The 27,781-nt window shown below is 44.3% G+C and overlaps 1 long non-coding RNA gene across 1 annotated transcript in view; it reads left to right on the forward strand.

Annotated features, from left to right (window-relative positions):
* The first annotated feature begins 21,777 nt into the window (after positions 1-21,777).
* Positions 21,778-27,781, forward strand: part of LOC104863456 — a 44,055-nt gene continuing 38,051 nt past the window's right edge. The window contains exons 1-2 of the long non-coding RNA XR_780581.3: positions 21,778-22,107; positions 23,865-24,263. This is a non-coding gene — a long non-coding RNA (uncharacterized LOC104863456). The remainder of the gene's footprint in view (positions 22,108-23,864; positions 24,264-27,781) is intronic.

Raw genomic sequence — 27,781 nt, forward strand, 5'->3', positions numbered from 1 at the left:
CTTATGGGAGACGGAGCAGTTGCTCTGCTGCTCATTTATTTTGGCTCACAGCTTCAGAGGTCTCAGGCCATGGCTGGCAGTTCCATTGCCATGGGCCTGAGATGAGGCAGAACATCACGACGGAAGGGCATAGAGGAACAAAGCTGCTCACCTCATGGCAGCTGGGGAGCAGAGTGAGGGAGACAGGGCTGGGACCAGATTTAGTTCCCATGGTCAAGCCCCCACGTTATATTCCCTTCGGTTATGTCCCGTATCCTAAGTATCCATTACTTCTCAATGATGTCACCGTGTTATGATCTCATTAATGGATAGATCTACTCTTGAAATTAGTGCAAATCAGAACCCTTGTGATCCAAGCATTTGTTGTAAGGCTGGCTTCTGAACACCTGAGACTTTTGGGGGACATTTTAGATCCAACCACCTGGTTTAAATACCTTCTTACGAGATATGTGATTCAACAAATATGTTGATGGGGCTTCCAGTGTGTATGGGGAATAGTTGTCAGACATTGGACCAGGTACTGGAGAACTGGTGAAGAAGAGGAGCATGGTGCTTGCCCCCTTGGACTCTTAGGTTGGAACCCAAGCTTCATGGGGCTGGAGACTCTGTTTTATTCATTGCTGTCTTTGCAGCAGCTAAACAAATGCTAGACAGGCAACATACATCTGTCAAGGGCATAAATGAGGTAAAGAGGCAATAAGAATCACACATATGTGTGCATGCACACGTGTGTGCATATAAGGACAAGTGCTATAACAGGGAAATTCAAGGTGGTGCCATGAATGAGTAAATCCAGAAAACCTAATCTGGTTGAAGTTGAGAGTCCCAGGGTGACCTCAGCAAAGATACATTTAGACTTAGCCATGAAGGAAGAGGAAAAGTTGGTAAATCAAGTAAGTCAAGTTGGTAAATCAAGCTACTGGCAGCTTAGTAGATCTGGTTATAGAAGCTGATAAACCTTCTGTTTCTGTCTCTCTATAAACTGTAAGAAGAATTTATTTGCTGAGAGTGTGGAAAATTGGGGTCTGAGGACAGAGGCCAAGGTATAAAAAAAATTAGTGGGCAATGTGAGGAGTGAGCTTACTGTAGTGAGGTTTCTAGGTATTGCTTTAGGGGGTGGGTGGATGCTGATTTCTGGTGGCTCTCAGATCTTCTGGCTGTGTAATTTCTTGAACACATTTAACCTTTTGGGTCAAGTTTTTGAGAAGATCAGTTGGTATCATGCAAGTTTGGATGGGCCAGGAAGTTGAAGACATTTGAAAAGAGAGATTACAATGACACATTAAACCAGATAAAGGGGAAAGCAAAGTCATGGGGAGAGTGACAGGCTAAACAAGAACCCTGTTTTGCCTTGGGGAGGCTCAGTTAAAAATACTGCCCTATATACCCTTCCACTTTGAGTAGACATGTGAAGTGCTTCTGGTCCAAGAGATCAAGCAGAAGTTACTGGGAGACTTCTGTGAAGGCTGTTTAGGAGGAAGATTCCTTGCGATGGGCCATCTGTTCTTTGTCTTTCTTCATTTGTAGACTTAGAGGGATAGGTGAGAGGGAAGTTACTGCCTTGAGAGCATGGGTGTTCATCAACCACTGCCGCAATGTGATTGCAAAACAAAGCATCCCAAACTCAGCATCTCAGGAATCTCCTGCCTGTCTGTGATACAGCTGATCTGGGCTTGGCTGGGCTGTTCCGCTTTGTTTCAGACTGTGGCAATTGGGGTGTCACTGCTTCAAGTGTCTCTTACCCTCCTTCTAGGGGATGTTCTCCCCCTGGTTGTGGGCAGAAGCTCCACGGGGCAAGTGGCAATGCACCAAGTTCCTTAAGACTAAGTTCCTTTAGACTGGCATGTGGTCACTTTCTGCCCCATCCTGTTGGTCAGCACATGGCTAACCCTAAAGCCAAGAGGTGGAGACAAATGTTTCTTTTCATCAGTGAGAAGAACTGCAGTCATATGATAAAAGGAATGGCTATAGGAGGGTGAAGCATAGAGTCAGTAATGCAGTTTACTGCAGTGGTTGTGAAAGTGACCCTCAAACTACAGAAGATAGGGAAACCTGAAGAGTTTGTGACTTCCTCAAGCAGGTGTTTTCTCCCTACGTTTTATTAAGGGAGGAAAAATAGATTCCTTTTAAGTTAAGCCACCGTGGATTTGTATCACATGCAGCTGAAGATACTTTCCAAGCTATTTAGAGAGCTTCTGGATAGCAAGGAGGTAAAGGGACCAATGACTTGGAGTCTCAGTGAGGTCAAAGGAGGGAACCCAGGGAAAGGAGAGAGAATGCTAACACATTTTGATTGGAGAATAGATATTTGTATTTGGTGATTTCAGGGGCAGTATAGTTTCTGATGGTGATGAGACTGTAAGTGTGACAAGTGTGGAAGAGAGGAAATTGGAGATGGAGAGACCGAGAATGGAGAAGCCAGGTGTGCAAGGAGTCTTCCATGTGGATTCTCGAGGCGTCAAGGGTGAGTGTCTTAGAGAGAAGACTGCACTCGGGATCTGAAACCTTCACAGCGTTAGGGAGAGCGGTCACTGGGGATCTGGAATCAGGGAGGGCACTAGAGCTAGACAGTAAGTGTCTTAAAGGAGCTTGGCATTTTCTAGGAAGGAAGAGGAGACACGTAGATACCCAAGTTCATATGTGTAGTCCAGGCTGCCCCTTGACAACCCCCTAGGCTTCTCATTTTATGACCCCCAGGCCTTTCCAGATCAGCGGATCTGAGACCAGCTCACTATATTTCTCTGCAGACCCAACTCTCCTCTAGTGACCTGGAGCCAGACCAGGAACCTGGGCATCATCTCAGAGTTTACCTCCTCATCCTGCCATTAAATCCTACTAATTTTATATCACAAATACGTTTCAATCTATCTCCTTGTTGGGGCTCAGCAAACAACACCCCAAAGCAAAGACCGCGGAAGCAGCCTCAGAAGCTAAATTTCTCACTGACCTTGTCTCCTTCTTCCTGTCTCTCCTTCCTTCCTCTTCCCAGAGGGCAGCCATAAAAACTGGAATTTTTTCTTTCCTAAGGAGAGTTTATAGAAACCAGAACCCCTTTGCCCCAAAGCCAACCATAAAACCTAAACATACCACTCTAACTTTCTGTGCAAGAGTGGGCCATAAAGAAATTAAGACCCGAGTTCGGGAAAAGTCCTGCACCCTACCCGGGATGAAGAAATGGAAGAATCTGAACAGACAGGCCTTGCTGGTTGTCCCTTCTCTATCAGCCTTGCATCACACCCTCTCGGCCTCATCATTTCTACATGGCCATCCTGGCGGCATCAACCTAAGAATAAATAATACAGATGGCTCACCGTGGCTTGCTGGGCCTTCCGCCCGAAGGCTCCCAAGTCATGAAAAATTGTGATCAGATAAATATATTGATTTCCTCTTGTTAACCTGTCTTTTGTTATGGGGTATCAGCCATGACTTTTATGATAGGCGGGGAAGGGATCACCCCTACACCCTCCTCTCCTTCGTACCCTATTTCAGGTCTCCATCACCCCCTGGGTCCCGCTGCCTCGTTCTCCTAACCGTGCACCCTGCCTCCTGTGTCTCCCCATGAAATCCATTATCTAACACCTCAGGGAACCACTCCAGCGCTGGAATCTGAAATCACGCTCCGTGCGAGAAGCCAATCACGAAATGCCTGCTTTGTCTCTCGGATGCATGAATATGAAAATGGGTTCCCGCAGCAAGCAGGATGGGGGAGTGGTCACTGGGGATGATGATCTGGTGACCCAGGAGGTGGACTTTCCCCAGGGAGTCCAGGCTTGTCCCATCCTGGGGAAGCCGCCAAGTGGAGCCCTCTTACCCACACCAACGGGATGGGCCTGGTGGCTGCGGCATACCCTGCATTGCTTGCTGCCGCCGCCTTGGAGGTCCCCAGGAGTGTGGGGCAGTAGCGGGTGTGCAGTGAGAGGGCTGGGGGAGGGGGGGCCAGATGGCAAGCGGGGTGGGTGGACAAGAACAGTGAGGAGGGGTTGGCAGCAGCTGCGAAGGATCAATGCCTTTTCCTGCTTCGTGTTTGCGTGTGTTGCTATCCCTGCTCAGATGAAAGAAATTCAAATAGTTATTGATTTTCGCTGAGGGGAGAATGTGGGGATCTGGTCTGGCTCCATTACATCCTTACCAGCCCCTACCCAGCCTACTTCCTGCCCTTGGCCCGGGCTGTAAATCCATACCTGCGTTCCTACCCTGGCTCTCCACACCAGCGTGGTCCCAGCCCCTGCCTAGCATCCCTTGACTTTGGGCAGCCAGGTGCTCAGTCAAAAAATGCTCACTTCTCAACTTGCCCTTTCAGTTAGAGAGGCCAGACACCTGCCTCAGCCCCAGGGGATAGGGAAAAGTCAAGCTAGGGGGTCAGTAAACCCTGGAGCTGGAGGGCCAATTCCAGCCTGCAGCCTCACCCCTGAGCTAAGAATGGTTCTTACATTTGTAAAGGTTTATAAATTAAAACAAAGGAAGAGTAAGGGAGGTGGCTCGCAGAGGCTAAAATGTTTCCTACTTGGTTCTTCTGCAGCAAAAGCCCAGGTTTCCATGTTTTTTGCCTTGTGATTTTATGGGTGATCCAAGCTGTTGAGGCACCAAGAGCTGACACCTGGAGCAGCACAGCTATAATCTCAACCCCCTGAGGGGCAGTGGGGCTCTGTCTCTCTCAGGCTCTTTGTAAGGGCTCTTTGGGCTCCAATCCCCACCCACAGCCTCCTTGTCCTCTGGGGAGAGACGCGGAAGATTCAGGGTGAGTCCAACTCCGACAGCTTCCCAGAAGCTCCCCGGGAAGCCTGGGTCCCCGATGCACAAACCAGACTCTGTGTCCCTCCCAGTGTCAGCTCCAGTGGCCACACAGGAGTTGACCTGCCCTGGGTACTGTGTTGGCCCTGGCTGCAGAGCTCCCGAGGCTGTGTGATGATCCCGGGTCTATCTCCCTGATGCTTTCATCCTTACGGGGTGACTTTGGGCAAGCCACCAAACCCCTCTGCCCCTCAGCTTTCTTAGCTTTCAAATGGGGATAACAGTTAAGTACCTGTGGAGGCCATTTTAAGTATTTCATGTAATGTGTTTTTCCTCTGGTACTGTGTCAGTATTTAGTAGAGAGAAATGCTAAAACAACAACATACTTTACCTGAATTTCTGGCCTGCAAAGAGTGGGCTTCACAATGTAAAGCCAGCGTCCTGCCCACAATGGGAGCTGGGGATCCAGCTCTCCCCTCTGTCCTTTGAGCTGAGAGTCATGTTGGGCAGGCTCCTGCTGAAATTTCTCATTACGAGGAAAGGTTTGATGGCCGTGTGACACCTGAAGGCATGTGTCGGGAACAGCCCCTTCGCAGGGCCAGGTGCTCCTAGGAAGGGCCAGAGCTTGGGGCTGCTGTGCAGCACCCACCCCCACCGGATGTGTAGGAATTAGCAGGAAGACGCATCGATCACCATTGGCAGTGGACCACGTGGGCTGCCTATTGATTTGAGGCTTGCCTCTCCCCAGCCCTTCCTCAGCCCTCCCCCAGTGGGCAGCGTGAGTCCCTGTGGCCTTCTGCCTCTGACAGCACTAGGAGGAGAGGGGTGGGGGAGGGACCAAGAAATCTCCCTGATCCCTCCGGACAAAGAGACCTGGCAGCTGCAAGTAATTCGGGACTCTGATAATCCCTAATCCCTGATCCAGCTCCATTTGCACATAAATGCAGTGCCTGGCTTCTGACCCCAGGGGTCCTGGGATCCGTTTGGGGGGCTTGTCCCCCTTTATTTCCTCAGTAAATTTTCATTGGCTGAAAGCCCCTCTGGCCTCCTGGCACTGAAAGAGAATTTCCCAAAGACAAGGCTTTCTCAGGATGGGAGAGAATTCCTGAAAATGGACTTCACAGGCCCCCAGAAGGCTGAGAAGGTGCCCATGGCCTGGTATACCTGGCTGTGCTATGGCTGTGGGGTCTTGGCCTGCTGCCTCCTTGGAGCTGGGGTTGGTTGAGAGAAGGGGTCCTGGGGGATTACTGTTGCAGACAAAACAAAGCGTCACATCTCAGGAACCAGAGCTTGCTGCTGAGATAGGACACATCTTGGTGGTCTTATTGAGGACAGGGTTGGCTATATGGAGGTGTATGTCTCTTTCTCTAGCATTTATTGAGAAATTACTATGTGCCCAGCACTGGGCTCAGTACTTGGGCAAGCATTCCATCCTTTCTCACTACAAGAACTCTAAAATAAAGTAGCTAAAATTATCCCCATTTTACAAATAAGGAAACTGCAGCTCAGATCATGGAAGTGAGGTGCTCAGTATCTTAGTGCTGGGAAGGGTCAGCGCTAGAATCAAGCATGTCCCAGTTGCAGATTGCCTTGCTGTGTCCGGCTGCTGGTGCATTCCTGAGAAGAGAGAGGACCCCAAGCACAGGGTGAGCATCCTCCTCTAGCGCATTGGAGCAGAATGGTCAAGAGCTTAGGATCTAGAGTCGGATCGCCTGCATTCACATTCTAGCTCCACCACTGAGTAGGGGCAGTGTGGTGAAGGCTGGAGCAAGAGGCCCCTGCCTGAGCCCAGGTGGCTGCTACCTGCCTCCTCCAGGTGAGAACTCTTTGTTTCCAGGGCAAGTGCTCCTCAGGAACCCTGTTCTTCTATTAGGTGAAGATCATGTTCCAGCTACTTGGGACACCACGGGTCCCTTTCCAACTGCTTCCAGGGCCTGTACTGGCCTTTTCCCTAGGGGCAAACCCCACCAGGTCACAGGGTGTGGTAAGGAGGGAGTGGCCTGTGGATGTCAAGATGCGTTGGGCGTCAGGGTATCAGAGGGGGGCTGAAGCCGGCATGGAAGTCTGCCAGGTGCACATCTGGCCTTCCAGATCCTTCTGCGTGTGTACTGGTCACAATATTTCATTTAACATATCATAATACGTAAGTGTCGAGGCTTATTAGATGGGAGGCCCCACCTGGAGTACCCCTAGTGTTCTGAGTGGCCTGGCTCGGGCACAGAATTGACCTGCCTGGGTTTAGATCCAGGGTTCTTCACAGGCTATGTGACCTTAGGAAAGTTACTAAATCCCTTGTGCTTCCTACCTTTTCATCTGTAGAACAACAGCGCTTGCCTCAGGATCACGCAAGAAAGATTATATGTGTACCGTTCTTAGACAGACCAACTCATCTGTAGTAAACCTGGCTTGGAATTAGCTTATTCCCATCTTGGAAGGGCGGTATTTAAAAGGATTCATCTAACTTCCCATGACCCTGGGTGCCAAGAAAACGTCAGCCGGGAAAGGTTAGGAGGGGTACTAAACGCTGGAGTTGAATTTCACCCCTCTTTTGCTGTGTAACCTTTTGCTAATTCCTTAGTCTCTCTATGTCTCTTTTCTGGTCTCTACGTTGGAGATGAACTGAGAGAAGTTAAGTGAGAAAGTATCTTTGATAATGCCCAACTGTTCACCTGCGTGTGATAAAAAGTAGATTATGTTCCAGTGTTTCTCTGAAAATTGTTCTTCCCTCCTTGTTTCTACCCTTTAGCAGATTTATGGTCACTTGCTTCATTTAACTGGCACACCCATGTGAGGGAGGTGGTCCAGGCTGTAAAGCAAATTTGGGGAGGGACATGATTTTCCTATGGCTGTAGGGCAATTAGTGTGAGAGCCAGGGCTTGGGCCCTGAGTCTTAGGGAAGGAGGCAGAGGGAGGCTCCCATCTTCTATGCCATCTATCTGTAAGCATAGCTCAGGAATAAGCCATGCAATTGTCACAGTCACCCTTAGGGGGCTGGGGGGCTTACAGATCCCCATTTTGTACTCGAGGAGACCAAGGACATGCAGTGTCTCTTCCAGAGTGGAGCCGTCTCTCTGGGCCAGCTCTCTGGGGTCGGACAGTGTGGTAAGGAAGCATTCCTAAAATCGGCTTTGAGAAGGCTCAGCTTTGCAATCCAATTTTTTGCTACCTCCAGAAGCATGGGGCGTAATGACTATGAGATGACTGGTACCTTCCCTTCCTGGATTGGACACCAGCTTCTTGAATTCCCTCAGGGGCTAACCTCTAATTTTAATATGTTAATGTGTGGAATCTAATGGCATATTTATTGCTTATGTAGATGCTAGTTATTTACATGGGAAACTGATTTATCTATTAGATAATTAGTAAACTTCAATAATTGCAAAAACCTTTTAGCAATCAGTTGACATTTAATTAACATACAATAACTGTCTTATTAAATCTACATTAAATGCCTATTGGAGTTAATTAAAACTCATACCTATGACTCCACATTCTTTGGGAATCCTCATTAAAGCTCACCAGTAAGAACGCAGACAGGAAAACTCCCTGGAAAGCACTTTGTAATGGAGCTGCTTGGGTGGTACTCACTTATCCGGTACTTACTCTGTCCTTAAAAAACAGCAAGCAAAACAGAAACAGGCTTTGCCTTCAAGGAACTTAGAGTCTGGTGGAGTGTGGGAATTAATCAGATAATCATACAGACTAATTTTATTCTTCAGGTCTTACAAGGGCAATGAAAAGCAGGTATGTGCTGGCAAAACCACAGGGTGGGAGCTTCAACCTGGCTTCCTGGTCAGGGTGGCTCCTTGAGCTGAGTTCTGAAAGTTAAGTAAGATCTAGGGAAACAGGGATAAGAAGGTGGTCTAAGGAGAGGGAACAGCATAGGCAAAGGCAGTGGAGGGCAGGGAGCATGGCCAGGAAGAGAGATAAAGCCCACCGTTTATAACAGGTAGCAAAGGGGGACAACAGGAAATGGGAATCAGTGTCTGGGTGCACATGTGCACTTGTGTGCATAGATGTGCACTTGTGTGCAAATGCACATGACTGGATTTGTGTCAGAGAAGGCCATTCTGGCTGCAGCAAGCAGAATGGGATGGTGGGGACATGAATGGACATGTATAAATCATCCAGGAGGTTACTGAAACTGTGCAGTGACAGGAGCTGGTGGTTTGGACTAGATAATAGTGGTGAGGATGGAAAGACACTGAAACATCCAACCATCAACAGTTGTTGACAACTGCAAAGGAAGGCTGCAGGAGGACTTCTTTCTGACTGCTGGAACTGGCTGGCTGGCGCCATTCACTGGGAGAGGTCCAGATAGCCGAGAAAAGAGAGGCTTTGCACTCAGAAGGGAAGTGAGCTGAAGATTTAAAATATGGTGATGCTTGGCTTCCCACACCAGAGATTCTAATTTAATTGGTTGGGTGACCAGCCACTCTAAAAGCCAAGTGTGAGAGTGAGTGGTCTACAAGGAGAAAATGTAAGAAAGTATGAACTGTGAAAAGGTCTCTGTTATCCACTGCCTTGGTCAGGGCATGGCTAGCTGGCTTGGCTCAGTTCTGCCAGGGCCATCCTCATGTGTCCGGAGATCCACGCTCAAATTGTCAATGCTCTAAGGAATGATCACACTGCTGTTGCAGAGAGCTTCTGGTGCTTCAGGCGCTGCACTGAATGCTTTGCTCCTTTTCTATCATTTGGTCTCCAAAACAGAATGCTGAACTGGGTCACACCCTCCATTTTACAGGCCAGGAGACAAAGGGCCCAAGAGCCAGTGTCTTGCTCACTGTCACACAGGTGGTATGAGGTGGAAACTGCGATTCCATCTCAGATCTGGTGGACTGCAAAGAGCTTGTGGACTATCCCCGTGGCATACAGCCAGTCTTCCCGTAAATCCAGATACAGGCTGTTTAATGTACTCTTCTCACAGGTTGTCAGACCAAGGATATTCACAGACATCTGAGGGAGGGTCCCCGTCCTTAGCAGGACGTTCTTGGCCTTGGCTGGAGAAGGAAGCCACGCATGTCTGTCTGCTGGTTTACTTCTCCCTTCCCCATGAACATCCTGCGGGTTTTAAGACATCAAAAGCTAACAGAATAAAGACAGAATTAATTATTGGGAATACTAAGAAATTATTGCAAAAGACCTCAAGTTATAGATCATCAAACTTCATTGATAAGACAACACTTTCCTAAGTAATTAAACGTTGCTTAGGAAAAAAGTCTTTGTGGTCAAAAAAGTTTAGAAACTGTTGGATCCTAATCTTCTATTTTGCTACTACAAAGCACCAATAGGTATAGGGAGAGCATGCATTTTTCCTGACCTTATTTAACCAAAATGCTACTTTTCTTTGTTCTTTCCAAAGAGTGCATCTGGCTCAGCCTTTCTCAACCTGTGGGGCCCCAAACAACTTGCATCAGAACCACCTGAGGGGCTTAAAAATGTGACTCTTGCTTGATCCCTGCTCTGAGATTATGCATCAGAAGTTCCCCAGGTGGGCCCTGAAAGATGGGCCATTTGATCAAGCACACGGCTGGGTGACTCTTGCTCCCACTAAGCTTTTCGAACTACTCTCCTAGAAGGATTCATGTTCTGAGAAACATGCTTTAGGAAGGACTGTGGTGGGTTGAATAAATAGATCTTAACTTCTGTGACGTACTCTTTACAAATTGGTATAGAGGCTATCATAAACATATTGCAAATGTAACTGGAATTATTGCCAAAGCTACGTTATTTTTTGTTAAACATTACTGCTTTCCCTCAGGTGGGACAACAAGCCCAATTTGCTTCCTGGGTTGGGGGTGAGGAGCTCTGAGATTCATGTCCAGTTCTCAGGTCCCCTAATATTGATAGGCTACTAACAGAGCTTCTCCAGCTGAGCCCTGGGCAACTGGGGGTAATGGGGTGCCTCAGACACTGGAGGAGGCAGGGAGCAAGGTTTTACGGACTTTCCTATTTTAATTAGAGCAATTCTACTATGATCTGCTTACATTTTGTTTGAAATCAGGTTTTGGCTGCTTTTTAGAGGTTAAAAAAAGTTTACTGACCACTGATGCAGTTCCCTCATTTGTCAGAGGAGGGATCTGTGACCCAGAGACGGAAAGAGACTTCTCTGTGGCCACCCAGCCTACCCGCAGCAGAGCCAGAATAGGAAACAAGACTCCCTGGCTGGCAGTTGGCCCCGAATTGCGGCACAGAAACTCAGGGCTGTTAAAATGCAGTCCACGGCCCAAGCGGCCAAAGTCAGCTGTAAGTCAGATCCGGGGAAGCAGTCCAAGGAGAGCTGGCGCCTTCCTCCTTGGGGCTGACCTCCCTCTCTGGCCTGGCCCTTCCCCTCCCCGCTGCTTTTCCCGAGCACCTAAGCATATGTATGAAGCGGAAATCAAACGCCTGCCTCGGACTTGACAGAACTGCTGAACTAAGAGCCATATAACGTCCTCTACTGAAGGACATCCCCTTGTCAAGATAAGGCTTGGTGAAGCTCCGCAGGAAGCCGGCTTCCAGGGAGGATCATGTATATTCATGGGGCTCCTGCCTGCCCACTGCCCCACCCCCAGGCTCCCCACCAGCCCGCTGACCGCCCTGCAGCCCGGGAGCGCTTGATGCTTGATGCTTGACGGAGCGAGCCGGTTTGGGAACCTCAGGCTGGCCCCGCCCCACGTGGCAGGGCTCTGGAGGGTGTGTGTCTGCCCTCTTTGATTTCCCTTTCCCTTTTTTTTTTTTTGCACTCTGGCACTGGGGACTCAGCCAACACACACAGTGGACACCTCAGCTCCGTGTTCGGAGCAGACCCTAATTTCCCCTGAGAGCATCTCCCTGGACCCTGCCGGGGAGCTTCTTTTCCTCATGTTCACCTCCAGACCTTTCACACTTCTGTGCTTTTGCTCGGTTTCACCCTTCAATCTGGGGTTGCCTTCCCCTTTCTCCTTTTAAAGTGCAGCTCACATGTAACCCTTCCCTGGGGCCCATGTAGGGCGCACAGAGGGAAGTGTAGATGATGTCCTGGTCACAATTCCTGTGGCCGGGCTGGCCACCGAAGAGGACCGCAGGCAGGGCAACTTACACAGCAAAGCTGTCACACAGCATTGGAGGCTGAAGTTAGCAGTGGGTTTCTTCTGAGAGTTCCCTCCTGCACTCGCAGGTGGCTGCCTTCTCCCTGTGCCTTCCGGTGGTCCTTTTTCTGACTGTCTCTCAGTTTCTTCTTATGAGGACAGCAGTCATATGACTTCACTTTTATCTTCATTATCTCTTTAAAGACCCCATCTCCGTAAACAGCTGTATTCTGAGTTCTGGGGTATTAGGGAGAAAGACTTCAACATATAAATTTGTGGGGGATACAATTCAGTCCATAGCACGGTGCAATAAAATTATCCTCCCATGTGGCAGTTTGTATTCTGCAAGTGGCTTTATTATGCACATGAAATCTGTGAATCAGGACACCAGGGTGGCTTGTCTCTGCCCCACAGTGTCTGTGGGGAAACTCAGAGGCCGAGGCTTGGGCTCTCTGAAGACTCCTGCCCTCACCAGCCTGGTCCGTAGAGTGGGATGACACCAGGACTGGGATGGCCATTGAAAGCCCTTTCCACACAGCGTGGCTGCATACCATGGTGACTGCAGGGCACTGGAGCTTCTTACCTGTGGCTCAGGGGTCCATGAGCAAATCTCCAGTGGACAAAACAGAGCCTCATTGCCTTCTAGTACAGGATCGCTTCGTTTGTCCTCTGTTGATTGGAGGCACAGACCACCTAGACTCAAGGGAGAGGAAATTGGTTCCATCCACATTGGAAAAGAGCCTATGGGAAGTAAGGTTTGGGTGTGGCCACTGCTTTTGGCAAATGCAGTCTGCCATGACTGAGGTAAAGAGACCTCAAAGGGACACTTTGCAGTCACCACCATGGGCCATGCTGGAGACTCTGGTAATCAGAGGAAAGCAATTTTGGTTCCTTGGTTCTATTTTGCATATGTGCATGTTTGAGGGTTCAATGTCTTTAATCTTCATGTTTATGAGCTATAAAGACCACATCTCTTGCCCGCTAGCCGTTGGCTTTGGAGGTCAGTGAGAAATTCCTCTAACAGCAATCAACACCAGGCAAGAAACATGATAAATACCCATGGTTCTTGAGTGCCCTGTGGGTTGAATATTTAGAATCATCTGTTTATTTAATCAGCATACATTTCTCCAGTGCCTTCAGGGGGTCCAACACTGTGTTTAGGAACTTATCCATCACTTGCACAGTAAACAGTATTTGTGGATTTTGTCATTCAACAAATGGTGTCATTGTTCAGTCACTCAACAAACACTGCTAGAGCATCTACCCTGGGGAAAGAAGGGACTCTTAGCAGAGGGGGCACTCTCCAGCAAGTGCATCAGGCAGAATTCTAATAGCATCATGTGTTTCATTTTGCCCATTACGACACCATTATATTTTAAAGCTTGTCTTTCTAACTCTCCTATTTTTCTTCTACACTGCATTCCTGCTATACGGCTCCAGTTTCTCTAGCCATTAGGAAGGTATTATAGTTACTGGAGATTCATCTATCATTTTATGAGCCTCTTTCAAGAGAGGAAATAACAGGTTGTTTCAAGTGGGAAGTGACGGCTCACAGAGCCTTCGGAACAGGAGTTCTGCTCCCAGGGGATCAGCCAAGCGGTGTTTATCTTTGACACAATAAGCAAAAGATCAGAAATGATTACAACAAATAGCAGAGTAAACAATCCATCCACAGCAAAGGGCACCTGCCAATTGCAGACTGTGGTCCCGATGGCTCCATCATGCTCTGAGGGACACGGAGGGTGGCATGGCCCCGGGCTCACTCTTTCCCTGCTCTGAAAGCCTTGGCGTTTAGATGCCGAAGTGAGAATACTTCAGAGGGTCTCCCCGCCCGGACTCAGAACGCCCTTCAAGTTCTTGGGACTTCGTTTTGGTCACGGCTTCATCCTTGCTGCCTAGAACAATGTCTGCGCGTCCTAGGCATTCAGCAAATCCTGTTCAGAGGGAAGCGTGCATGTCCGAGTGACTTGACCCGCGCCTGTGTCTCCAGCTCCAGCTCTCCATTCCCTCTCTTAGTTTTTGCTGAGTTCCTAGTTCTAGAATCCAGCATCTTCCTATCTTCCAGGGCTCCTTTGCACGCTCTACCTCCCTGCTTGGAAAATCCTCCTCAACCTCTTCCCCAGCCACTCCTTATACCCTTTCAGCTCAGGGCCGGTGCCCCCTGCCTATCTGTCCTAAGGCCACTTTCTCTTTCACATTCACTGTCATAGTTCTCGTGCTCCTCTAGGGTAGTGCTGGAGTCTTGCTCACTGTTTTCCACCGCAGGGACAAGCAGCCCAACACTGCACATCCATGCTCCCTGTGCACGGTGCACAGCTACTGCGGGGAAGCAGCTGCCTAGCCAGGGCTGCATTTCTCAGCCTGGCTCCCATTCAAGCAACTGCTTCTTCCTGCAAATGTGAGGGGAAGTGGCATGTGTCACTTCTGGACCAAATTTTTGAAGTCAAAGGCTCTAATCCTTCACATCCTCTCTCTTTCCTCCTTCTTCAGTTGGATGCAAAGGACCCAGACACAGAAGGACTCCGAAGAGGCACTGTGGAAAGACCTTAAATTGCCTAGTCATCAGTTGAGTCAAGTTTCCCAGGAGAGAGGACCAAAGGGACCATTTGCACTGGACTTTGCACAAGTGTAGAGTAGACTTGTATCATGTTACACTGCTGACACTTTGAGGATGCTTGTGATAGTGGCCAGCATACATTGGCTGCTTTATCTCAACAAGTATTTGTCAACAGGCAAGTTTCTGGGCCACAGAGACCTCATGCCGTGTTTGGGCGGCCACCCAGCCCTAGCACTTCCCAGGAACCCATGGTCTGGCTGAGGAGAATAATTTGGAAGTCAGTTCACATCATTGTTAAAAGCATCAATTTATTAGATTAAGATGGACTGAGCCGTGCACCACTGGGAAACATAAAGATTCTTTGCTCATGGATAGAAATGGCGTTATTCAATGAGCATCTCAATTAAAACTGGCAAATAATGGCCTTTGACAAAGCATATTAAATGAAGTGTTAGTCCCCCTACTCCCCATAGTGCTATGAAGTCCTGCAGATGCCACCTCTAGCTTTTCCATTTTCCTTGGCCTAACTCGATCCTTTCCCTCTGTTTTTCTCCAGGGTAACTAGAATATTCTGGGGCTGCAACGTCCCAAGAGAGGGGGATTGGCCAGAAGAGCATAACTCTGCTAGATTCACCTCTCATAGAAACAGGCTGTCCTTCGGGGCTTTGGCGTGTGAGCCACGTCACCACAGGGTATAAAACCCAGGGAGCAGCTTCCTGAGTCCCCCAGCTACAGTTCTAGGGGATGCACTGTCCAGACTTCATCTGCCCTGGGCAGCTTTCCTGAGCCTTGCGGGGGCTGGGATCCCAAAGAGTCTTTAGCTTCTGTGGTCCCTTATTGCTCATTGGTAAGTGACAAACCTACATCATGTTACTTGTATGTCTGGTGCATATAACCTGTAACTAACTGGACAAGCTGGTAACCAGTGCCCAATGAGTCTGTGTTGAGAGCCCTTCCTTGACATCTCCTCTGCCCAGTCCTGGTTCAGTTCTCATTTCTCTCTCAACCACCCGAGAACCCCTGAATTAGTATCCTCCTCTCTGCTGCTCAGATGTGGCCAACACTCACTCTTACCATCTCTGCACCTCCCGAATCGTAACTGACAGGTTGTTCTAAAAGCCAGAACAGACCTCACTGCTGCCTGCTGCATTCTGGCCAAGACCACACTCCTTATCTAACATCCAAGCCCCTTCCAAGGTGGCATCCGTGATTTTCTCCCTCACCTGTCTCCCATGAGTCTCTTTTACTCCCACAGTGTTTTGGGGAATCTAAATCCATCTCCCTCCATTTGTACCCTGAGAATTTCTGCATGGGAGACTTTGCTTTTCTTCCTGTCAGTGTGTGCCCAAGCTTCAAAGCTCCCCCAAAGGCCACCTTTCCCATGGAGCCGATCTGGATTGTCCTCCTCTGAGGTTCTGCAGCGCCTCAGCTGTGCCTTTTGGGGGGCTTTTCTTGGAAAGCAGGGCCAGTGAGCAAGGCTGGGGATCCAGGGAGGTGAAGTGGGAAGGAGGGGTAGCCTGTGTAAGGACAGGGTCCCGAGTTGGTCACCACTGCCCAGCTTAAGAACAGACTGTTAGGATTGTTTGCCTGCGGGGGATGAAAGGTGTCCCCAGAGGCGTTAATTAACTTCCCTTCCAGGATGCACATGTGTAGTTCCGGGAGGTTCCCCCTGGGTCTCTCTCCGGGACTTCAGAGAAGACCAAGGCAGGAAGTGAGAGGCATGTGTCATCGCATGGCCATGCAGGTTTCACCTGCAAGAAGTTGGTCAAAACCTGTACAGAGCTGGCCACCCAGTGGGGCTGGAGTGACAGGGATGCTGCGTTGTTTTAAAGTGAAATGTAAGGGATATAACTTATAATCCTCCCAGTCTAACTACTATTACAGGTTTTGTGTACATATTGTTTTCTTTGTCTCTTCTAGAGATTCTTTGAAGATAAGAACTTTCCCCCCCACTAAGTTTATTGGTACATTTAAAGTGAACAACACAGTTACACGTATCAGTGGGATCTTGTACCTTTACACGATGTATCTTGGTTCTTATTTTTTTCCCCATACCCCTGCCCTCCCGTCAACCCCTTTACACTTCCCTGTTTACAAAGACTTTGTTTCCTTTTTTCTTTTCCCTTATTTCCTGTCCCCTCCCCTTCCCACTTCCCCTTTAGCCATTTTCTTCCTATTTCACACTCTCAGTTATACCATTTGAACCTTATTTACACTTTTAGTTTTTCACACTGAAGATAAAAATTATATTGTCTCTCCAGTATCCAGCCTGGGTCCTGGTAATAGAAGGGCTCAATTATACTGAACGAAAATATTCAAGTGGTTGTTTTACTACGCAGAGAAAAAAAATATAATATCCAAAGAAAATCCTCCTTCAAGATGAATTATGAAAGAATGGGGGTTGGGTAGCTATATCCAGAGAAAACCTTCAACTATGCAGTAATAATAATAGCTAATTGAGCTGGGCATGGTGGTGCACACCTGTAATCCCAGCACTCCAGAGGCAAAAGCAGGAGGATCACAGCAAGTTTGAGGTCAGCCTCGGCTACATAGTAAGTTCAAAATCAGCCTGAACTGCATAGTAAGACCCTATCTCAAAACGCCCCCCCCCAAAAAAAAGCTAATTGTTACATGTTCTTGCTGTGTTCCAGGTGGTTTATTTATTTATTTTTTTTCCTTTGGTACCGGGGATTGAACTTGGGTCTTTGCGCTTGCAAGGCAGGCAGCAGAACCACTGAGCTAAATCCCCGGCCCTGTTCCAGGTATTTTAAAGTGATCTCTGATAAGCTTATTTGACTCTCATAATACCCAGAGAAATCAGACATCATTATTATTCCCACTTTACAGATGGAGAAATAGAGGCAGGGAGGATCAAACAATTTGCTCAAGTTCTCATGGTTTTGAGGAGCAGAGCTGGAATTTGGTCTGGGTGGAGGTTTAAGCCCTGCACCTGGGCCTGTTGGGAATCACATCCATTGCACAGCTGCAGGGACTGGGTCAGGCCAGGGTGGGGCCCCCGTCTGGTGCTCCTACCACTCCCCTCCTAGAATCCAGTGGAGGCAGGGGATTGGCTCAAATTTATTTTTGCTAAGGCTTCTGATAAATGTCTGCAAATGTCTATTACATTCTTATTAGCTCCTATTTCTGTCCATAGAGAAAAAACAAAATACAGGGAATTATCTTCTAAGTATTTCTTTTTCTGTTTGTAAACCAAAAATAAAAGAACACACAGACCCGAATAACAAGCAAAAGATAACTGCAAATGAAGAAACACAAATAATAAGGAAATGAAAAAAGTTTTATCTTACTTATGGCCAAAGGAACAAATAGAAATAATCCTCTGCCTTTCCCTCCTCTAACTTTCTCACTGTGTGATCAGAGCTGGCTTGGCTGGGACTCTGGGGAACAGGTTCTGCCATTCCCTGATGTGAACCCTTCCCCTGCTAATTGGGTAATATATATTAGAAGCCTTAAAAGTTCCCACATGCTTTGATCTGGAACAGATCCTGAAGAAACAGTCTAGGATGTATACAGAGATTTAATTATAAGTGTATTTACCAAAACATTGTTGATGGTAGTGAAAACGTGAAAGCAATTTCAGTGTCTGACAATCGGGCTGGTGATATATCACAGTGGATTACTAGGCAGTCATTAAAAAATAATGTTGTGGAATATAATATTTAATGGCATAGAAAGATGTACATGATAAAGTGTTAAGTGAGGGAAAGCAGGTTACAAAACAGAGAAATTAGTGAGGGCGATAAGACATGAGCATAAACAAACATGAGTTGGAGCCTAGACGGCAGGGGGAAAAAAGTACATGCCCTGAATCTAGATTGCAGAATTGAAACCCCAGCTCTGCAAAAAAGAAAAAAAAAATTAGCTATGTGAGCTCAGGTAGGTGACTCAACCTCTCTGGGCCTTCACGGCCTCATTTGGTAATTGGGGATGCAAAATAGCATCTATCTGAATAAGGAAGCACATATATAGTGCTTGGAAGAGTGCCTGATACATTGGAAGTCCAAATTTTCAGTGCTGTCTGGAATCTGAGGAAAAGCAGCGCTCACTTTCTTGCAGGAGATATGGGTCCACTTCAGAGATGGCGGCACTTGCTTTTGCGGAATTGTTTCGGTCTTGAACAATGAGGGGCCTCTGTAGGTGGAGCAAGAGCAGGGGTGAAAAGTTTCTCCCAGGAGGCTCGAGACAAGGCTTGCCCAGATTCTTGCCCAAGCCTCTGCTCCACTGAGCTGCAGTGGCCTTGGGAAGTTCAGAGCTCCTGGGACCAAGGGAGGTTACTGTGGAGGTTGCTCTTGGTCTCCGCAGCAGCCCCCCTCTTGAACAATGAGGGGCCTCTGTAGGTGGAGCAAGAGCAGGGGTGAAAAGTTTCTCCCAGGAGGCTCGAGACAAGGCTTGCCCAGATTCTTGCCCAAGCCTCTGCTCCACTGAGCTGCAGTGGCCTTGGGAAGTTCAGAGCTCCTGGGACCAAGGGAGGTTACTGTGGAGGTTGCTCTTGGTCTCCGCAGCAGCCCCCCTCTGCGCCTAGGTGGGGCGTTTCCTTTGCTTGTCTGTGCCCTGCATTTCCCATTTTGCTAAAAGAAACTGCCTTGCCAATTTCAATACACAAAGTGAAGCCTTGTATTTTAAGAAATGCACATGCTTTTATTTTGTTAAATAAAATAGTTGTGTTTCAAAAAAAGTTTCTGCCAAGCCAAACTTTAGGCAATACATTTACAGCATTCTTGTGCATTGGAGCCTCAAGTGACCATTTAAGTCACACAACTGATAGTGGAGAAGGTAGCAGGAGTCTGGAAAGTTTTGCTCTGGAGGGCAGGGTAGCATTGTGCTGAATTCCTGGCTATGAACTCCCACTCAGGTACTGCAGACAAACCTACAATCCTTGTACTGGGGTCAGGGGAGCAAAAGGAGGCAGATTTGCTCAAGATGAAGATGATTTTTTTTTTGTACCAGGGATGAAAAACTCAAGACCTTGTGCTTCTGAGGCAGGCAGTAGAACCACTGAGCTAAATCCCTGGCAATTGAAGATTTTTGTTTTGATGGGCAAAACTAATCAGAAAAGAAGCAATAGCAATAGTGGATAGACAGTGAGCTTCCCATCACTAGGGGCATGTAAGCCAAGGCTGGAGGACTCTTGGGAAATGGTGCTGCGAGATTCCTTAACGTCTGGTTTTTCTTCCAGCTCTGGGATTGCACTGTTCCACGACATTTTATTTTCTTTTTTAAAAAGTTAATTATTTTAACAATGAAAGATTTCAAACATACAGAAATAAAGGGAGAAATAATATAATAGAAACTCATGGTACTATCCAGCTCTAAGATGTTAATATTTTCCTGTATTGGTGCAGCCCTCTCGTCTGTTTCTAAGGAAAAATAGCCACAGAAACAGCTCAAGCCCCCGTGTTTTCTTTCCTTTTCAGAGGTATCCATTAGCTGTCAGTTTTTCTTTTTTATTAGCACGTTTGCATTGCACAATGATCACATTCCCTGCGGGGACTTGGTACATGTACGTAGCACATTTCAATTCTTTTCTCATCCCTCCCTCCTCCCTTCCATCTTTTTTGTTGTTGTTGTTGTTTTACTTTTGAAATTAGAGCATTCACAAACACTATGTAGGGTTGCCTTTTGTGTTCTCAAAACTAACGTCAATAGTGTTTTACTGACAGCATCTCTTTGCAACTGATGTCTTCCATTTAATGTTGTTTTCAGACTTAACCATGTGGATGCACAAAAATTTAGTTCATTTGATTTCAGCAGTAGCACAATCACTCATTGTATGAATGAACCCGGCGTGACTGATTTATTCTGTCTTCATGGACATTTTGGTTGCTTCCCAACTTTTCTTTATCACAATATCTAAAAGTGAAAAAGCTGGATTATATGATGCGCACATCTTTAACTTTACCAGATGTTGGCGAGGTGCTCTGGAGAGCGCTACACCCATTTGTAGGCTCGTTAGCAGTGGAAAAGTTCTGATTCTTTCCACCCTCCGAAATATGTGATGTTATCGGCTATTTTAATTTTTGCAATCTGATAAGCACGAAAAGTTATTTCAGTGTTGCTTGCATTTATTTTCTTCCCTGCCTCCCTTCTGCTCTTCCCTCCTCTCCTTCTCACTCCATTGCTCTCTGCCCCAGAACCCCAGGTACCCTAGTCTGCTTGGCTCTAAAAGAAATGCTTCTAAACATCGGCCATTGAGTTTTCGTAAATACGTCTTACCAGGCTACAGTTCCCTCCCTGGTTTAAGAGGTTTATTAAAATCCCAAATTAATACTATGGGACTTTCATCAGCTCTCTTTTAAAATCGAGAGAAATGCTCGCATGGTCATTCTATTTTAATTTGTTAGTCTGGCTAATTAAAATGATAGGTTCTTTTCTTTTTGCCTCACTGGTAAAAATGAGTCAAATATTTCAGATATAATTGAAGCCCTATGTGCTCTGAACAGAACCCGTTCGCTTCCTTCCTTCTCCTGCAGGAAACACCACCCTCAATTCAGTGTTTACCATTCTCATGCATATTTTCATACCGTTGCTACATATGTATGCGTCATAAACAATATGTGGTGTTGTTCTGCATGTTTTCAAAGTTTATATAAATGGTGTCTTACTATGCATATTCTGCAAATTGCTTTTCCATTTTGATACTTAGCTGTAGTTCACAATGACACTGCATTGTGTCACTGCATGGTGATACATTCTTGTTTAGAAACACGATACTTTTAAAACATTTTAGTTACTTCAAATCACGGTACAGATAAACGTCTTATAAAAGATTCTTCCCTGAACAATGCAAGACTACCTCTTATATTTTTTTCTCCCAATGTTGTTAAATATGACCAATGTTAACATACGCAAGGAAATGTAATTAGAGATCTGGTTTTTCATATTCTCACCAAAATTTGGTGTTATCAGGCTCTCCATGTTTGCTAGTTTTGTAGCTACAGAATGATATCATAGCATTGTTTTAATTTGAATTTCTACAATTTGCTGGTATCGTACATATTATCATATATCTCCTCATTGCTCGATTCATATTTTTGTCCTCTTTTTTTACTGATTTTAAAACTAAAAATATGTGTATATTCTGAAAGTTAATCATTTATTAGTAATATACATCACAGAGCTATTCTCCTAATCTGTGACCTGTCATTTCTTCTAGCCTTTTAAAATTGTGAAACGAAACCTATAGTCAAAAAGAATCTTAAGACACAAACATGTTCACTATAATTGCACAATGAACACCGATGGGAATTACCATTCATTCAACTGGATAAGTAGGATGTTGTCACTTTCAAAAACCTCTCACGTATCCCTTTCTGCAAGTATAGTATTTATATTAGTTGGGTGTAAATTCAACTATCCTGATTTTTATTGGTCACACTCTGCTTTTCTATCTACTTTAGCCACCTTGGAAGAATCCTGAAACATTATAGATTTAGGGTTTCCTTCTTTTGAATCTCACATAAGTGAAATCATGTTGTACCTTCCTTTGTGTCCTGCTTCTGTGACTCGGTCTGTGTTTGTAAGATTAGTCCTTGTTGTGATATGGACTTTAGCTCCTCATCTCTGATAGTGCTGTTTGATCAACTGAACATTCCACAGTGTATTTGTCTGTCCTACTGTTGATTTTCTTCCTTCTTGGTTTTTAAATAATTCAATCAACATCACAATGAACTTGTTGTTCATGTTTCAGGTGCGCATATGCGTGAGTTTCTCCAGGGACTAGAACTGGGAAGGGAGTTTCTCAATCATAAGGTATGCATACTTTCGACTTGATTAGAGAGTGCCAGACTATTTTCCAAGTGGCTGTTGTGGCTTGTCTTTCACTTTGCTGTGGTGGCTATTGTTGAACAATATTTTAAATTAAAAGTCAAATTTATTTATTTATTTACTTTTTTTGGTCTTATAGTATCTTGTTTAAGAAATTCTCCTCTATAGTTTCCTAAACTTCAAAATTTTTTTTCCTTTTCTATTTAGGTTTTTAATCTACCTGGAATTAATTTTTGTATATAATAAAAATCAAGAGCATTTATGTTATTTGTTATTTATTTTTCAGTAAAGGTGGCCAATTGTCTCAGTGCCATTTATTGAAGATATCATTCATTGTTTGTTGGTTTGTAACACACCCTCTGTCACGTACCAAGTTTCCAGGTAAAAGTGAATATTTTTATTGAGGAGGATTTTTTTTACCATTTTATTTCTTTAATGGCTTGATTTATTCAGGTTTTCTACTTCTTAAGACACTTTTGGTAATTTTTATTTTCTAGAAATATAAAATTTATCTAGGTTTTTAAATTTAAAAGCGTACTGCTTGTCATGACCTATCATGGCTTTTGAAGTCTTGATTTTAGTGTTTATCCCCTTCTACATCCCCAAGTTTGGGCATTTATGCCTTTTTTCTTGTCTTTTTTTCTTGAGTCTTTTTAGAGAGACAAATTTTCTCTTCCTTTATCTTTTCTATTGTTTTCTTGTTTTTTATTTCATTAGTTCCTATTCTTAACTATAATATTTCCTTTTTAAAAATCTTGTTTCTATTTATTCTACAGCTTCTTTTATTGATTCTTGAGTTAAACATAGCTCCTTTGTTTTCTAATTTTATTTTAATTATGCGTTTTTGTTACAAATCCTCTTATCACTACTCTTCTAGTTACATAATTTTTATATGCAGCCTTCAATTACAATCCAGGTTAAGTATTTTGTAAATTCTAGTGTGACGTCTTCTTTTACAATGAGTTCTTTAGGAATACATTAAAAAATTTCTAACGCGTTTATTTGTCTTATTGGTTTTGAATTGATTTTTATGGTTGCTCTCTAACTTAGTTTTACCACAACAAGAAAAAATGGTCTATATAGTATTGAAGTTTGTTGTTTAGACTTTTTTCTCTGTGTTCTATTATTATAAAGGATTCATGTAAAATAGAAAATAATGCATTTTTTTTTGTATTTACTGGTTGAAAACTCTATGTACATTTATTAGAAAATGTATTGATTCGGTTGCTCAAGATTTCTATCCCTTAATATTTTATGTACTTGTTTCTAAGATAAGTTTGTTAAAAATATTCGACCATAAAACAAAACTGAAAACAAACCTCACATTTTTTCTAATTTTGTCTTTTTCTGTATTGTATATTTTGAGGTAACTTTGTTAGGTTTGTATACATTCATTCATTGCTACATTTCTTTGGTTCTTTGCTTTCTTAATATATGTAATATGCATTCTATGTGGATATTATATATGGTATATTACATATAAATTATGCATACCTTTAAAATTATTGGGTGTTACACTTTAGATTTTAGTTTGTCTCATATTAATAATACTACACTAGCTTTTGTTGTAGGTAGTTGTACGGTTCACCTTCCATGCTTTCATTTCAACCTTTCTAAATGATTTCGCTTCAGATGTGCTTCTTCTGCTTTTGTTGGATTTAAATCTATTCGTACGATTTATTTTAGTAGGTGGACTTATTATTATTATTATTTTTTTTTTTTACTTTTTGTCTTAAAAGCAGATCCTGAAAGAAAGAAGAAGGAGCCAGAGCAAGGGAAAATGGAAAGCAAATAGAAAGCCATAAGACAAGGCTCACCCTTGACAGGCGTACTCAGTCGGCCTGTTGGCCCGTCCCCACAGAGGCGGTGTAGAGACACACACTCCAGGGAGGGAAGGAGAGGAAACTTATGTATCTCTTGGCTCCTTCCTATCGCCTATCTAGTCAAACTTGCCCACTGGGGATTTAACTCTTCTGAACTTCACTTGGAGTTACCTGGTCTGTACACTGGGGCATAAAGTGCCAACTGAGTAGGAGAAGACAGAGTGTGGGCAGTGGCCTCCACCCACAGATGCACAGAGTTGGCTGTTACTTGGCAAGGTCTGCAGAGGAGTAAGAAGCTGCCTCCAGGAGACAGATGAGGTCAGTGTGTACAAGATACATCTCATATATTGTTTGCAAGTATGTATTTGTATATTTTTATCATATTATTTCGTATTTAATGTTTTCTCTTCCTTACTTCTTTTCCTCCTTTTCTTGCCTTGTGTTGAATACAAAAATTTCCCTACATCTATCCTGACCCCCCTACTTCCCCTGATATGGCAATTTGGAAAACAGACTGCATTTTTTTGTCTTATAGTAGTTATCCTTCAGTTTTTCATACTTTTTACTACATTCATACACCTAAATTCACATTTTTTCCTAGTATAGTTAAGTCATTCAATATCTATCTTCTTTCCAAACATGACAAAGACTTTAACACTCTTTTACTGCTCATTTTGTACACCATTCTCACAGTTATTGTCATATCTCTTTTACCTATTATTATTTTTTTATTTTTTATTTTTTGGGTACTGGAAATCAAACTCAGGACATCGCACTTGCCAGGCAGGCACAACGCCACTGATCCCTTACCTATTTTTTTTTTTTAAATCTCTTTCAGTTAATAAATAACTAAATTTACTCATATTTTAGTTCCTATTTCATTACCTTCCCTTTAATTTCACTTTTTTCTTGTTGAAGTAGATCTTTTAGTAGATCTTTTTAATTTTTTAAATAGTTGGCCAGTTTTTGTTTTTGTTTTCTGTGTATTTTTGGCCAGCCCGAGAGATCAAACCCAGAGCCTCACACAGGCAAAACAATCACTTGGACGTTGAACTACATTCTCAGCCCTATTTTTATTTTTCAAAATGGTCATAGTGTTTTAGATGTACAGAAAAGGTTGAAAATAAGTACAGAGATTTCCCGTATGCCCTGTACAGTTCCCCTATTCTTAACATTTCACACTAGAATGACATGTTTGTTATAATTAAGGAACCTATATGGATGCATCACTACTAGTTCAAGTCACACTTTACTCAGACATCTTTAGTTTTTACCTAACATATTTTTTCTGTTCCAGGAGGCCGTCTAGGAAACTACCCAACATTTAGCCACCATGTCTCCTCAGGATCCTTATAAATGTGGCATTTCTCAGACTTTACTTTTTATGCCCTTGACAGTTTTAAAGAGTACTGGTTATTTTGTAGGGTGCCCTACTGTGGAGATTTGTCTGAAGACTCGGGCTATGGTTTTTTTGGAGGAAGACCAGGCACACAACGTACTATCAGCATGATCTGTGACTGTTGATGTTGGCTTCCATCACTGGCTGAGGCAGTGTTTGTCAGGTTTCTCAACTGTAAACTCCTCCCTGCCCCTTTTGCTTTGTGAACATTTGGAAGGAAAATGGCACGTACAGTGCACATTGGAGTGGGGAGATGGGGTTCCCCTTTCTTCAGAGTGTAGTATACACATTATTAGAGATTCTTCTTTTTGGGAGATCTCTTAAAAATCACTTATTATATTTATTCAATCATTTATTTATAAAATATTGGCTCATTACTATTTATTTTATTTTATTTTTTTGGTTTTTCGAGACAGGGTCTCACTATGTAGTTGACACTGACCTATAACTCTCTATGTAGCCCAGGCTGGTCTCGAACTCACAGCAATCCTCCTGCCTCAGCCTCCCGAGTGCTGGGATTACAAGCATGCGCCACCACTCCCACCCCTTACTATTTATTTTATATTTTGGATTTAATCTGATACACCTTATTTATTTTGTTGTTTAAAGTATTCCGGCAGTTTCTATTTGCCCTGGTGCTTCTTTGACATACCCTCTTCAATATGTCTCTTACTTTATGGCGCTACAAAGAGGCTCCAGAATCCTCTGGTCTAATTCCCGCTTCACTCTGAGATTCATCCATTCATTCATTTTTCTCTAGGATCTTTGGTTCCTTTTATTGGAGAATGGTATTAGATACCAAGATCTGAACTTTATGTGTGCTATTGCTGCTGATGTGTCATTTCTTTCAGGGTCTCTCAGCTGATACAACAAAAATTTTCTGTGTTTATATTAAGCGATATGTTAGTGCGGGTTCTCCACAGAAACAAATGGGATATAACCAATGACCAATGAACCAATGTACATAATACATACCTGCATCAGTTTACTATAAGCAATTGGGTAATATGATTATCAAGGCTGAGAAGTTCGAGATCTTTAGATGACAATGTGAAAAACCAGGAGAACAGATGGTCTAAGTTACCATCCAAATCTGAATCTAAGTTGAAGGCAGGAGAAGATATCAGGACTGGGATCCAACTCAGGATCTTGCTCTTGCCAGGCAGATGGAGTGCCTGAGCTAAATCACTAGCCCGGGAGATGATATCCGAATCTACTGATTCAAATGTTAATCTCACCCAGAAATGCCATCACTGACATGCCCAGAAATAATTCTAGATAAATATCTGGGTACCCCAGAGCCCAGCCAAGTTAACACACAATATTAGCCTTTGTGATGATTCCATTAATATTTCTGTAATTAACCATTTACATCTGTATTAAGCTAACCATGAGTTCATACAGTCATGTCCCACTCTAATAGAAGTTATCGTAACTCTCACCACAACAGTGAGGACCGTGGCTCCTGACATCACCCACCTATTTACTGACTGTCCTGTCCGAGAATACACATATTTTGATGTCAGAATTGTTGACCCAGACCTCTGTGAAGAGCAACAACTTTATCATTTAGAGTGCTCAAGGGCAGTCCCTTCTGGTCTTCAGTTTTACCATTCAAATACCTTTCAAAGGTATTGAGGTCAGCACCTTTTTTAGCAGCCCTTTCAGTAAGGCTGTTTCAGGCCTTTATAATACTGTTAGATTTTCTTATCAGAGTTTGCATTCTTTCCTGTGGTCCCTGACTTCCTAGTTGATTTTTTAAAATTTGCATAAAGTTCCACTGTTTTGTGTTCTATGGATTCGACAAATATATATTGTAATGTATCCAGCATTACAATATCATACAATATAGTTTCACTGCTCTAAGATATTTCTTATTCTTTCCCTATTTATTGCTTCTCCCTACTCCCAAGTCCCTGTCAAACACTGATCATCTTGTTGTCTATAATTTTGCTTTTTCTGAAATGTTATGTAATTGGAATCATAAACTACGTAGTTTTCCTACTGTCTTTTTTCATCTAGCAATGTGCACCCAGATCTTTTCGTGGTTAATGGCTTGTTTTTTATTGCTACATAATATTCTTTGTATGCGTGTAGCACAGTTTATTTATTCATTCACCCATTAAAGGACATGTAGGTTCCAGTTTTGGGAGATTATGGTTAAAACATCTAAAAACATTCCCATGCATGTTTTTATGTGAGCATGAATTTTCAAATCTACTAGGTAAAGTGTTTCGGAGTGTGATTGCTGGATTGTCAGGTAAGGCTGTATTTGAGTTTCATGCTCTACTGACTGAGCTAGCCAGGCACCTGGCCATATTTAGATTTCCAAGACATCATGAAATTATCTGCTGAAGTGGCTGCACTATCTTGCATTTCCATCACCACTGAGTAAGACTTCCTTTAGTTTCACAACTTGGCCAAAAATTGGCATTGT

This window comes from Fukomys damarensis, unplaced genomic scaffold, assembly GCF_012274545.1.
Source record: "Fukomys damarensis isolate Sample0158 unplaced genomic scaffold, DMR_v1.0_HiC HiC_scaffold_23, whole genome shotgun sequence".
NCBI classification, from domain to species: Eukaryota; Metazoa; Chordata; class Mammalia; order Rodentia; family Bathyergidae; genus Fukomys; species Fukomys damarensis.